Genomic DNA, 14,348 nt, shown 5'->3' with positions numbered 1-14,348 from the left:
TTTTTAAATCTGAGTCCTCAGAGTCATTTTTAAAAAACATATATAAATTTATTTATTTTTGGCTGTGTTGGGTCTGTTGCTGTGCGCAAGCTTTCTCTAGTTGCAGCGAGCAGGGCTACTCCGTTGCCACTCACCGGCTTCTCATTGCGGTGGATTCTCTTGTTGCGGAGCACGGGCTCTAGGCACATGGGCTTCAGTAGTTGTGGCATGTGGGCTCAGTAGTTGTGGTTTGCAGGCTCTAGAGTGCAGGCTCAGTAGTTGTGGTGCACGGGCTTAGTTGCTCCGTGGCATGTGGGATCTTCCTGGACCAGGGCTCGAACCCGTGTCCCCTGCATGGCAGGCGGATTCTTAACCACTGTGCCACCAGGGAAGCCCCCAGTACTTGTTTTTATAAATAAAGTTTTACTGGAACACAGTCATCTCATTTCTTTATAGTTTGCCTGTGGCTGCTTTCACATTGCAACAAGATAGTTGGGTACTGTCAACAAAGACCTTGGCCCACAGCCAGCCACTACCTGGCTCTTTATAGAAACAGTTTGCTGACCCCTGATTATATCTCCCCTAATCAATACCCCCACTCCTGTCTACCTACCTGCCAACCCCATTTGTATTATATGGAAGGAAATAATAATCATTATATCATTTGATTGGGAAATATTTCAGGATGTATTTCTAAACCACTCCTAAAAAAAGAGATTTCACAATAATTTCTTAAGTTCATAAGTAGCCAATTTGTGTTCAAATTTCTAGTTACCTCCAGGTCATAAATCTATTTAGATTTTTTTTTGCCTTTCTTCTTTGCAGTCTGTTTGAATCAGGACCCAGATAAGTTCCACGTGTTGTGATTGGTTGACAATTCTCACTCTTATTTTGTTCCTTGCAATTTATTATTAATTTTTAAGAAACCAGGTTGTTCTGTAGAGATTCCCATAGTCTGGATTCTGCTAACTACATCCCCGTGGTGGTGTTTAACATGTTCCTCTGTCCCTTGTATTTCCTCTAAATTGACAATTCAGTGTAAAGGCTCTCAAAGGGACTTTACAGCTCTTCAAAGAAGCAAGACCATTGACGCTGCTTACAGAAGGTGGTGAAGATAGGATTAGTCACTCCCATTTTGCTCCCTTTATGATCATCAATCTAAGAAGGGTTAAAAAATGTATATACAAGCAATTAAAACCCAAAATAGTTGATAAGGGAGTAACTGATAGATTGTGTTATAGGAAGTGTTAACTTGAGTCCTCAGACGTCAGCCCTACAGATGTAGGAAAATGTTACTCTAATTCTCTTCACTTTTCTCTAAGTCCTCATGCTACCAGGTGGTGGAAATTTAGCCAGCCAGCTGGAATGCTCTCCCCATCTACTCAGCTGGACAAGCTAATCTCATTTGAAATCTCACCTCCTGAGTGAAGGGTCATGCTTACTTAGTTCCTGTCTCCTTAGCCTTTTGCTCTTCTAGAACACAGCAACCTCACAGGCCCTCACTTGCTGCTCTCTTTGCAGAGAACACTCTTCTGCCAGATCTTCACAGGGCTCACTTCTTCATGTAAGTAGAGACTCTGTTCAAAGCTCACCCTCTTGGAGACGGCATTTCTGACCCCCATCTTAAGGGGCACCCCCCCAGCACTCTGTTTCATTTCTTCACAGCACTTACCACTGTCAGAAGTTATAGCACACATTCATTTTCTTACGTGTGTGCTGTGTTCCATGTCACATATAGACATGTTATAATTTGAATATTGAATATATTTTAAATCCAGACTCTATGTAATCCAGAGAAGGCTAAAGGTAAATGTGAGGGGAAGTGTACAAAAGGGGCCAGGTCTGCCCATTCTTCAGGTAGTCATGGTGAGGTGGTCCTTTCTGAAATAATTGCTTGGGGACCCAGATTTTAAACCTGGCCCATGTCAGGGTGACCATGCAGCCCTCAGATAGCTGTGTGCTGCTAGCCAGCCAGACAGGTGACTGTCTACCCAGAGGAACATCTGGATGATAAAGACATCCATGTTTATTGGATTTGATTAGTTCACCACGTCCACAAATTGAAATTAACACAAGTTCAAAGTGGGATCCTAAAGTAATTACTAAGAGATCCTCGTTTTAAAATTAAGGAATTGTTATCATGTCCTCCCTCAGAATATCTTTTAGCTTTGTTGTGTCCTCTTAGAAGTTAAAATATGGTTTTTCCCCTTCTCTTGATTTTTTCCTATTTAGTAAATTTTTTGCTCTTTCTATATTCATATAAGGTATTTTAAACAGCTGAGTTTAATATGACTTTCATTTAACAGCTTCATTTCATAAGGCTTTCAAAGGCTTTTATCAGGCTAGGAAGTTTCTGTGTATACCTTCTGTGATTGATGCCAGCTTGATTGTGGGAAGCTTTTTTTAATCTCTTTTGTTCCATTTTTATTTATTTATTTTTTCAACATCTTTATTGGAGTATAATTGCTTTACATTGTTGTGTTAGTTGCCGCTGTAAAACAAAGTGAATCAGCTATACATATACATACATCTCCATATACCCTCCCTCTTGGGTCTCCCTCCCACCCTCCCTATCCCACCACTCTAGGTGGTCACAAAGCACCGAGCTGATCTCCCTGTGCTATGTGGCTGCTTCACACCAGCTATCTGTTTTACATTTGGTAGTGTATATATGTCCATGTCACTCTCTCACATCATCTCAGCTTACCTTTCCTGTTCCCTGTGTCCTCAAGTCCATTCTCTACGTCTGCAGATGACACTGCAGATGTAGTGACCTTTTTTTTTTTTTTTTTAGATTCCATATAAATGTGTTAGCATACCGTATTTGTTTTTCTCTTTCTGATTTACTTTACCCTCTATGACAGACTCTAAGTCCATTCACCTCACCACAAAAAACTCAATTTTGTTTCTTTTTATGCCTGAATAATATTCCATTTATATATGTGCCACATATATTTATCCATTCATCTGTTGATGGACACTTAGGTTGCTTCCATGTCCTGGCTATTGTAAATAGAGCTGCAATGAATACTGTGGTACATGACTTTTTTTGAATTCTGGTTTTCTCAGGGTATATGCCCAGTAGTGGGATTGCTTGTTCATATGGTAGTTCTATTTTTAGTTTTGTAAGGAACCTCCATATTGTTCTCCATAGTGGCTGTATGAATTTACATTCTCACCAATAGTGCAGGAGGGTTCCCTTTTCTCCACACCCTCTCCAGCATTTATTGTTTGTAGATTTTTTGATGATGGCCATTCTGACTGGTGTGAGGTGATACCCCATTGTACTTTTGACTTGCATTTCTCTAATGATTAGTGATGTTGAGCATCCTGTCATGTGTTTGTTGGCAATCTATATATCTTCTTTGGAGAAATGTCTATTTAGGTCTTCTACCCATTTTTGGATTGGGTTGTTTGTTTTTTTTGATATTGAGCTGCATGAGCTGCTTATAAATTTTTAAGATTAATCCTTTGTCAGTTGCTTCATTTTCAAATATTTTCTCCCATTCTGATGGTTATCTTTCCATTTTTTTATGGTTTCCTTTGCTGTGCAAAAGATTTTAAGTTTTTAAATATTTGTTTATTTTTGTTTTTATTTCCATTTCTCTAGGAGGTGGGTCAAAAAGGATCTTGCTGTGATTTACGTCAAACAGTGTTCTTGCTGTGTTTTCCTCTAAGAGTTTTATAGTGTCTGTCCTTACATTTAGGTCTTTCATCCATTTTGAGTTTATTTTTGTGTATGGTATTAGGGAGTGTTCTAAATTCATTCTTTTACATGTAGCTATCCAATTTTCCTAGCACCACTTATTGAAGAGGCTGTCTTTTCTCCATTGTATATTCTTGCCTCCTTTATCAAAAATAAGCTGACCATATGTGCGTGGGTTTATCTCTGGGCTTTCTATGCTCTTCCATCGATCTATATTTCTGTTTTTGTGCCAGTAGAGTACTGTCCTGATTACTGTAGCTTTGAAGTATACTCTGAAGTCAAGGAGCCTGATTCCTCCAGCTCCGTTTTTCTGTCTCAAGATTGCTTTGGCTATTCAGGGTCTTTTGTGTTTCCATACAAATTGTGAAATTATTTGTTCTAGTTCTCTGAAAAATGCCAGTGGTAGTTTGATAGGGATTGCATGGAATCTGTAGATTGCTTTGGGTAGTATAGTCATTTTCACAATGTTGATTCTTCCAATCCAAGAACATGGTATATCTCTCCATGTTTTTGTATCATCTTTAATTTCTTTCATCAGTGTCTTATAGTTTTCTGCATACAAGTCTTTTGTCTCCTTAGGTAGGTTTATTCCTAGGTATTTTATTCTTTTTGTTGCAATGGTAAATGAGAGTGTTTCCTTAATTTCTCTTTCAGACTTTTCATCATTAGTGTATAGGAATGCAAGAGATTTCTGTGCATTAATTTTTTATCCTACTACAGGACCAAATTCATTCATTAGCTCTAGTAGTTTTCTGGTAGCATCTTTAGGATTCTCTATGTACAGTATCATGTCATCTGCAAACAGTGACAGATTGACTTCTTCTTTTCCTATTTGGATTCCTTTTATTTCTTTTTTTTCTCTGATTGCTGTGGCTAGATCTTCCAAAACTATGTTGAATAAGAGTGGTGAGAGTGGACAACCTTATCTTGTTCCTGATCTTAGTGGAAATGGTTTCAGTTTTTCACCATTGAGAACGATGTTGGCTGTGGGTTTGTCATATATGGCCTTTATTATGTTGAGGTAAGTTCCCTCTATGCCTACTTTCTGGAGTGTTTTTATCATAAATCGGTGTTGAATTTTGTCTAAAGCTTTTTCTGCTTCTACTGAGATGATCATATGGTTTTATCCTTCAATTTGTTAATATGGTGTATCACATTGATTGATTCGCATATATTGAAGAATCCTTGCATCATGGTGTATGAACCTTTCACTGTGCTGTTGGATTCTGTTTGCTAGTATTTTGTTGAGGATTTTTGCATCTATGTGCATCAGTGATATTGGCCAGTAGTTTTCTTTTTTTGTAACATCTTTGTCTGGTTTTGGTACCAGGGTGAAGGTGGCCCTGAAGAATGAATTTGGGAGTGTTCCTCCCACACTATATTTTGGAAGAGATTAAGAAGGATAGGTGTTAACTCTTCTCTTAATGTTTGATAGAATTCTCCTGTGAAGCCATCTGGTCCTGGGCTTTTGTTTGTTGGAAGACTTTTAATCACAGTTCCAATTTCAGTGCTTGTGATTGGTCTGTTTATATTTTCTATTTCTCCCTGGTTCAGTCTTGGAAGGTTGTGCTTTTCTAAGAATTTGTCCATTTCTTGAAGTGAGAGAGTGGCATTGACATATATACACTACCAAATGTAGAATAGATAGCTAGTGGGAAGAAGCTGCAGAGCACAAGGAGGTCAGCTCCGTGCCTTGTGACCACATAAAGGGTGGGATAGGGAGGGTGGGAGGGAGACGCATGAGGGAGGGGATGTAGGGATATGTGTGTACATATGGCTGATTCACTTTGTTGTGCAGTGGAAACTGGTGTGACAGTGTGAAGCAGTTGTACTTCAATAGAGTTGTTAAAAAAAAAGAATTTGTCCATTTCTTCCAGGTTGTCCATTTTATTGGTGTATAGTTGCTTGTAATAATCTCTCATGATCCTTTGTATTTCTGCAGTGTCTGTTGTTACTTCTCCTTTTTCATTTCTAATTCTGTTGATTTGAGTCTTCTCCCTTTTTTCTTGATGATTCGGGCTAATGGTTTATCAATTTTGTTTATCTTCTCAAAGAAACAGCTTTTAATTTTATTGATCTTTGCTATTATTTCCTTCATTTGTTTTTCATTTATTTCTGATCTAATCTTTATTATTTCTTCCCTTCTGCTAACTTTAGGGATTTTTTGTTCTTCTTTCTCTAATTGCTTTAGGTGTAAGGTTAGGTTGTTCATTTGAGATGTTTCTTGTTTCTTGAGGTAGGATTGTATTGCTATAAACTTCCCTCTTAGAACTTCTTTTGCTGCATCCCATAGGTTTTGGGCTGTCTTGTTTTCATTGTCATTTGTTTTTAGGTATTTTTTGATTTCCTCTTGGATTTCTTCAGTGATCTCTTGGTTATTTAGGAGCGTATTGTTTGGCCTTCTTGTATTTGTACTTTATACAGTTTTTTTCCTGTAATTGGTATCTAGTCTCATAGCGTTGTGCTCGGAAATGACACTTGATACGATTTCAATTTCTTAAATTTACCAGGGCTTGATTTGTGACCCAAGATATGATCTCTCCTGGAGAATGAGCACTTGAGAAGAAAGTGTATTCTCTTGTTTTTGAGTGGAATGTCCTATAAATGTCAATTAAGTCCATCTTGGTTAATGTATCACTTAAAGGTTGTGTTTCCTTATTTATTTTCATTTTGGATGATCTGCCATTGGTGAATGTGGGGTGTTATAGTCCCCTACTGTTATTGTGTTACTGTCAATTACCCCTTTCATGGCTGTTAGCATTTGCCTTATGTATTGAGGTGCTCCTATGTTGGGTGCATAAATATATACAATTGTTATATCTTCTTCTTGTATTGATCCCTTGATCATTATGTAGTGTCCTTCTTTGTCTCTTATAATAGTCTTTATTTTAAAGTCTATTTTGTCTGCTATGAGAATTGCTATTCCAGCTTTCTTTTGATTTCCGTTTGCATGGAATGTCTTTTTCCATCCCCTCACTTTCAGTTTGTGTGTGTCCCTAGGTCTGAAGTGGGTCTCTTGTAGACAGCATATATATGGGTCTTGTTTTTGTATCCATTCAGCCAGTCTTTGTCTTTTGGTTGGAGCATTTAATCCATTTACATTTAAGGTAATTATCAATATGTATGTTCCTATTACCATTTTGTTAATTGTTTGGTTTTTGTAGGTCTTTTCCTTCTCTTCTGTTTCCTGCCTAGAGAGGTTCCTTTAGCATTTGTTTTAAAGCTGGTTTGGTGGTGCTGAATTGTCCTGGCTTTTGCTTGTATGTAAAGGTTTTAATTTCTCTGTTGAATCTGAATGAGATCCTTGCTGGGTAGAGTAATCTTGGTTGTAGGTTTTTCCCTTTCATCACTTTAAATAAGTCCTACCAGTCCATTGTGGCTTGCAGAGTTTCTGCTGAAAGATCAGTTGTAAACCTTATGGAGATTCCCTTTAGGTTATTTGTTCTTTTTCCCTTTCTGCTTTTAATATTTTTTCTTTGTATTTAATTTTTGATAGTTTGATTAGTATGTGTCTTGGCGTGTTTCTCCTTGGATTTACCCTGTATGGGACTCTCTACACTTCCTGGACTTGATTGACTAGTTCCTTTTCCATATTAGGAAGTTTTCTACTATAATCTCTTCAAATATTTTCTCAGTCCCTTTCTTTTTCTCTTCATCTTCTGGGACCCCTATAATTCGAATGTTGGTGCATTTAATGTTGTCCCAGAGGCTCCTGAGACTGTCCTCAATTCTTTTCATTCTTTTTTCTTTATTCTGCTCTCTGGCAGTTATTTCCACCATTTTATTTTCCAGCTCACTTATCCATTTTTCTGCCTCAGTTATTCTGCTATTGATTCCTTCTAGAGAATTTTTAATTTCATTTATTGTGTTCATCATTGTTTGCTCTTTAGTTCTTCTAGGTCCTTGTTAAACGTTTCTTGTATTTTCTTCATTCTATTTCCAAGATTTTGGATCATCTTTACTATCATTACTCTCAGTTGTTTTTCACGTAGACTGCCTATTTCCTCTTCATTTGTTTGGTCTGGTGGGTTTTTACCTCTCTCCTTCATCTGCTGCATATTTCTGTTTTCTCATTTTGCTTAACTTACTGTGTTTGGCGTTTCCTTTTCACAGCCTGAAGGTTTGTAGTTCCCATTGTTTTTGGTTTCTGCCCCCAGTGGGTAGGGTTGGTTCAGCTGGTTGTATAGGCTTCCTGGTGGAGGGGACTGGTGCCTGTGTTCCGATGGATGAGTCTGCATTTTGTCTCTCTGGTGGGCAGGACTTCATCCAGTGGTGTGTTTTGGGGTGTCTGTGAACTTACTATGATTTTAGGCAGCTTATCTGCTAATGGGTGGGGTTGTGTTCCTGTCTTGCTAGTTGTTTTGCAGGGGGTGTCCAGCACTGTAGCTTTCTGGTCATTGAGTGGAGCTGGGTCTTAACTTTGAGATGGAGATATCTGGGAGAGCTCTCGCTGATTGATCTTACATGGGTCCAGGAGGTCTCTGGTGGTCCAATGTCCTGAACTCGGCTATCCCACCTCAGAGACACAGGCCTGACACCCGGCTGGAGCACCAAGACCCTGTCAGGTACATGGCTCAGAAGAAAAGGGAGAAGAAAAAAGAAAGAGGGACCTCCCTGGTGGCATAGTGGTTAAGGATCTGCCTGCCAATGCAGGGGACACAGGTTCGAGCCCTGATCTGGGAAGATCCCACATGCCGTGCAGCAACTAAGCCCGTGCGCCACAACTACTGAGCCTGAGCTCTAGAGCCTGTGAGCCACAACTACTGAAGCCCACATGTCACAACTACTGAAGCCCGCCTGCCTAGACCCCGTGATCCACAACAAGAGAAGCCACTGCCACGAGAAGCCTGTGCACCGCAATGAAGAGTAGCCCCCGCTCGCCGCAACTAGAGAAAGCCCATGCACAGGAATGAAGACCCAACACAGCCAAAAATAATTAAAATAAATAAATTTATTTTTAAAAAGAAATCAAAATAAATAAAATAGTTATTAAAATAAAAATTATTATTAAAATAAAAAAATTTAAAAAGTAATAAAAAAAGAGACCAACCAAACCAATAAACAAATCCACCAATGATAACAAGTGCTAAAAACTATACTAAGATAAACATATAAATCAGAAGCTAGTCAGTTGCATACAGCAATCCCCAAGTCTACAGTTGCTCCCAAAGTCCACCACCTCAATTTGGAATGATTCGTTGTCTATTCAGGTATTCAACAGATGCAGGATACATCAAGTTGATTGTGGAGATTTAATCCGCTGCTCCTGAGGCTGCTTGGAGAAATTTCCCTCTCTCTTCTTTGTTTGCACAGCTCCTGGGGTTCAGCTTTGGATTTGGCCCCGTTTCTGCATGTAGGTCACCCTCAGGTGTCTGTTCTTCACCCAGACAAGATGAGGTTAAAGGAGTGGCTAATTAGGGGGCTCTGGCTCACTCAGGCTGGGGGGATGAGGGAGGGGTATGGAATGCAGGGCAAGCCTGTGGTGGCAGAGGCCAGTGCGATGCTGCAAAAGCCTGAGGTGCACCATGTGTTCTCCTGGGAAAGTTGTCCCTGGATCATGGGACCCTGGCAGTGGTGGGCTGCACAGACTCCTGGGAGGGGAGGTGTGGATACTGACCTATGCTTGCACATAGGCTTCGTGGTGGCTGCAGCATCAGGCTTAGTGTTTCATGCCCGTCTCTGGTGTCTGTGCTGATAGCCGTGTCTCGTGCCCATCTCTGGAGCTCATTTAGGCAGTGCTCTGAATCCCCTCTCCTTGCGCACCCCAAAACAATGGTCCCTTGACTCTTAGGCAGTTCCAGACTTTTTCCCGATTCCCTCCCAGCTAGCTGTGGTGCACTAGCCCCCTTCAGGCTGTGTTCATGCAGCCATCCCCAGCCCTCTCTCTGGGTTCTGACCTCCAACGCCTGAGTCTCAGCTCCTAGCCCCCATCCGAGCAGACAAACCTCTCAGGCTGCTGAGTGCTGGTCGGCATCGATCCTCTGTGCGGGAATCTCTCCACTTTGCCACCTGCACCCCTGTTGCTGTGCTCTCCTCCGTGGCTCTGAAGCTCCCCTCCAGTGCCCATCTCCTGTCTCTGCCAGTGATGGGGTTCCTAGTGTGTGGAAACCTTTTCTCCTTCACAGCTCCCTCCCAGAGGTGCAGGTCCCGTCCCTATTCTTTTGTCTCTGTTTTTCCTTTTCTCTTGTGCCCTACCCTGATACCTGGGGAGTTTCTTGCCTTTTGGGAAGTCTGAGGTCTTCTGCCAGCATTCAGTAGGTGTTCTGTAGGAGGTGTTCCACATGTAGATGTATATCTAATGTATTTGTGGGGAGGAAGGTGATCTCCACATCTTAGTCCTCCACCATCTTGAAGGTCCTCTCTGGTTTTTTTTAAACAAACAATTTATTTTTTTAATTCTTTTTAAAAAATGTATTTATGTATTTGTTTATTATCTTTGGCTGTGTTGGGTTTTTGCTGCTGCGTGCAGGGTTTCTGTAGTTGCGGTGAGCGGGGGCTACTCTTTGTTGCAGTGCATGGGCTTCTCATTGCAGTGGCTTCTCTTGTTGTGGGACACAGGCTGTAGGTGTGAGGGCTTCAGTAGTTGTGGCTCATGGGCTCTAGAGCACAGACTCAGTAGTTGTGGCGCATGGGCTTAGTTGCTCCGTGGCATGTGGGATCTTCCCAGACCAGGGCTTGAACCCATGTCCTCTGCATTGGCAGCTGGATTTTTAACCACTGTGCCACTAGGGAAGTCCTGGAAAGTTTGTTTTTAACTACTGCTGGCTCTAAAATGACCAGAAAAGCATCAAATCTGGTACTTAGTTATTTCACAGACTTCATCACTGTTAGTCTGAATAAATAACCTCTTGGATTTTCTAAGTGGGACCTAGGAGGATATATCTATTTAATGAAAGAGAAATGGAAGGTTTTGAAATAATTTACTGATTGGGGGAGTGTCATCAGTGGCTTCTTGGGACCATCCTCTTAGCCATTAGGAACACACAAAACACATAACAGGCACTCAACAAATCATCATAGGCTAATGAGTGGTGTCCACTGAGGTAGAGTTTCTCTGGAGGTGCTTTCCACATCTATGCTGTGGGAGGATTCCCACTCTAGATTCCATCCCCAGTCCTGTTTTCTACCACTGTAACACATATGTGAACATGTTTTGCAAACTACATAGGGCTTACAGTGAGGCAGTAACTCAGCCTTAGAGTGGTCAGAAAACATCATCCCTGATCCACATACAAACTTTGGAGGAGTCCAAAATCCTCTAGAATACAGTACTCTACCTCTAAGTAATCTTGGGGCAGCTGACGCCCCAGGCACACACCTCCTGAGGGGCCCAAACACCCAGTGTTACCTTCGGTCAGCAGCTGGAGGACTCTTAAGCAGCACACAGATTCTATCATAAACTCAGGGCTTTGCTGAGAACATCACAGATTCTGGGGAGGTCAGGGATGCCCCTAACCTGGAAGGGCTGTTTTGTTTTCAACTTAGGAGAAATTGTGGTGATCAAAATAGCTCATTTCCAGTGCCGCCTTAATGCCTCCATTTCTTTTTCGCAATCTCACTGTCTCTATTACTCACTTTATCTTTCTTAGCATTTACATACACAGGTTTAACTAAAACAGATACTTTTTTTTTTTAACATCCTGTACCAGTCAGGACAAGCTAAGTTTGTCTTTAACAACAAAAAAATCCCTGAATCTCAGTGGAATAACATGCTACCAGACTGCTTATTTTTCACTCACTGAACCTGGCCATTACAGGATAGTAGGAGGTCTCTGCTTAGCTCTGTCTTTCATGGACCCAGGAGACATAGGTGACTTCTCAACCAATACTTCCATTATAACAAAGGCAAGATGAAAAGAACATGGCAAACCACATGCTGGGGTGTGAAGCATCGACCCAGAAGTGACACATGTCATTTTCACTCATATTGCTTTGGCCAAAGTAAGTCATATGGCTGTTCCTAACTTTAAAGGGATCTTCCCTATTGCATTGGCTTTGCCTATGATGGAGCATTGGTTGGGATTTTCCCTTTTGGACTAAGGCTTGGCTCTTTGGTCCCATCCTTGGTGGGGCATTGGTTGAGAATTTCCCTTTCTGTGGCTAGGGAAACTGCACCAACTCCCAGAGACTGTTATGCATTGCACTGGTTTGCTGTTTGCTTGATATTTGGCAATACCAGCTGTGAATAATTAAGTATGGGTGATTAGAGTTCTGTTACATCTTGTAGCCCCCTGTGGTATATTTTACAAAACTGGGAGATCTTCAGCTATGCTCCCATGAATGAAACAAAATGGTATTTTATTGTAACCCTGCTTGGCCTCAGTATTCCTTGGGATCTGGAGAACAATGGCCCCTAATGGTGCTTTAAATTATAACACCATCTTTCAACTAGAACTGTTCTGTAGAAGGAAGAAAAATGGGATGAGATTCCTTATGTATAGGCTTTTATGCTATTGTATCAAAGTAAGCCTTTTGGAATTGGTTTGGCTTTTATCTTAGGTGTGTGCTTCAGTGTCTTGGCACATGAGTACTAATCTGAATCCTGTTGTCTCTTCCTGGTTTTGACCTTCATTAGGGGGTCCTAGTAACTTGTGTGATGATTTAATTTCATCTGGAAGTGAGACATGTGAATGTGAGTGAGTGACATGTATGGTTGTATATGATCTACCTGGGTTCTCAGGAACTTTAATCATCTGTAATCACTGAGATTGAAGAAAAAAAAAGAGGCCTTTTAAACTCAAGCAGGAAAGCCGTGAGACCTCTGTCTGTGTCTATATAGATGTATGTATATGTGTACATTTTAAATATGATGTGTCTGTGCCTCCAAATGGCATTGCCAAGATAGGTTTGTGGATGAATTCATTTAATTGGCTTAAAAGGATTAAGCACTTATAAAAATTCTCATAAATATAAAAGAAACTAACCAGAATAAATTTCAGGTTCACATGATCTGGGAAATATTAAATATTAAATTAATATATGGTATTAAAGCTAATTTAAGCTTGTTGGTTTGATTAATATAGACATGTCTTTAGAGTCATCAGTATTAAGAATAATACTTTTACTATACTTATGTTTACTGGAAGTCAAATATATCTGTTGCAATTTGTCAGCAAGGAAAATAACTTGATATTGTGGACATAGAATGTCACCTGCCCTACCAGTAAACAAAGGATGTTGTGGCCATCAAGCCATCAGCCACTGTGGCCACGCCCCTCCCCCACCAAGGTGTACACTGAGGGGATTCAGAATAGAGGAAAACAGGATACTGGCCCTAGATAGTTAAGGTGCATATCAAAGGAACAATTTCATTAAGCCCAGACTCTTGAATCTTCCCATACATAGGAAGCTCTAAATTCATTAACTTGAGATGTCTGGTTTTTCTTTAATTAGCAGTACTCTTGATGTTCCACTACCTGTTTTTTCTTTTTTCTTTTTGTTTTTGTTTTTTGCAAAACTCCTATATATGCTGGCTCCTCTTTTGCCTCTTTGGAACGGTCCCTCAGAGCAATCTGAGAGGCTTTTCCAGGCTGAAGACTTCAAATAGTCTCCCCTGATTTTGGTAACTTGAAACTTTAGTTTTGTTAAATTAAATTAAATGATAGGAATTTATGGAAAATCTAGGTCATTTCAAATACGATAAAATACTGGAACATTAACTGCTAAATAGGTCTGAGTTTACCTACCTTTGCCTTTTTACAAGAGGATAACTAAAACATAAGTTCCAATCAGGAAATGCTGGTATGGCAGACAGTTCACAATTACTTGATTCTTGGTTTTTGCTAGAGATTACGGTTTTTAAGGGTTAAAATTATAATATGAAGCTACTAAAATAATAAGGGAAACATTTCAATATTCCAGGAAAGTATGATATGTGTTTTCAGTAAAAGAATGTATGAGGAATGGAAATGCATTTTGTTAAAGGAAAAAAACAGTAGTTTTGTCCTAGAGCTGGTTGTTTCTGAATGGAAAACAAAATAAAATCCAAAATAATATAGATAGAAAAAGTTGTAGAAGGTTCGTGAAAAGGAACACTGAGAAAAAAGTTTTGTACATGGTCAGGATTGGCTCAGATTGGATTAAATTTAATTAGGTAAATGGATTTTGTTATTAAGAGTAGGCTGGTGCGAGACTGGATTTGGTTTCTCTCTGTTAAGAGAACAAAGTTTTCTTAGAATGGTGCTTTTGATAACAGATTTTTTTCTTTGCCTTTAAGTGACCTGTATTTGCTTTTAAAATCTTTTATTGTCACTTTGATTATGTGAATAAGTATTCACAGTGACCTGTGATACTATTTGACCAAGTGGCTTGATACTTTTGACAAACTTTCCAAATATCAAATTCTTAATGAGGTTCTTTTGACCTCCAGCTAACTCTGGGATACTTCAGAGGAACCCTGAGGCATCTCAGCATCTCAGAGAGATTAAATTAACTAGGATTATTTGGTATGTTAATTTACATGGGAAGCATTGTCAAATGAGTGATAAGCCAGCCTTCTCAGGTTATACTGTGTGGGTAAATATCATGAATATAGACATTTTAGAAATTATATGAAATTTCTAAAATTTGGATATGTCCTGATATATAGCGTTATTGTTACCCCCAAACTGGGTTTGCCTCTTGGTGGGTGTCAAACCAAAAGACACAACCAAGCCAAATACAG

Source organism: Kogia breviceps, chromosome 17 (genome assembly GCF_026419965.1).
Source record: "Kogia breviceps isolate mKogBre1 chromosome 17, mKogBre1 haplotype 1, whole genome shotgun sequence".
NCBI lineage: Eukaryota > Metazoa > Chordata > Mammalia > Artiodactyla > Physeteridae > Kogia > Kogia breviceps.
The sequence above is the reverse complement of the archived record's forward strand: the minus strand, read 5'-3'. Positions refer to the sequence as shown.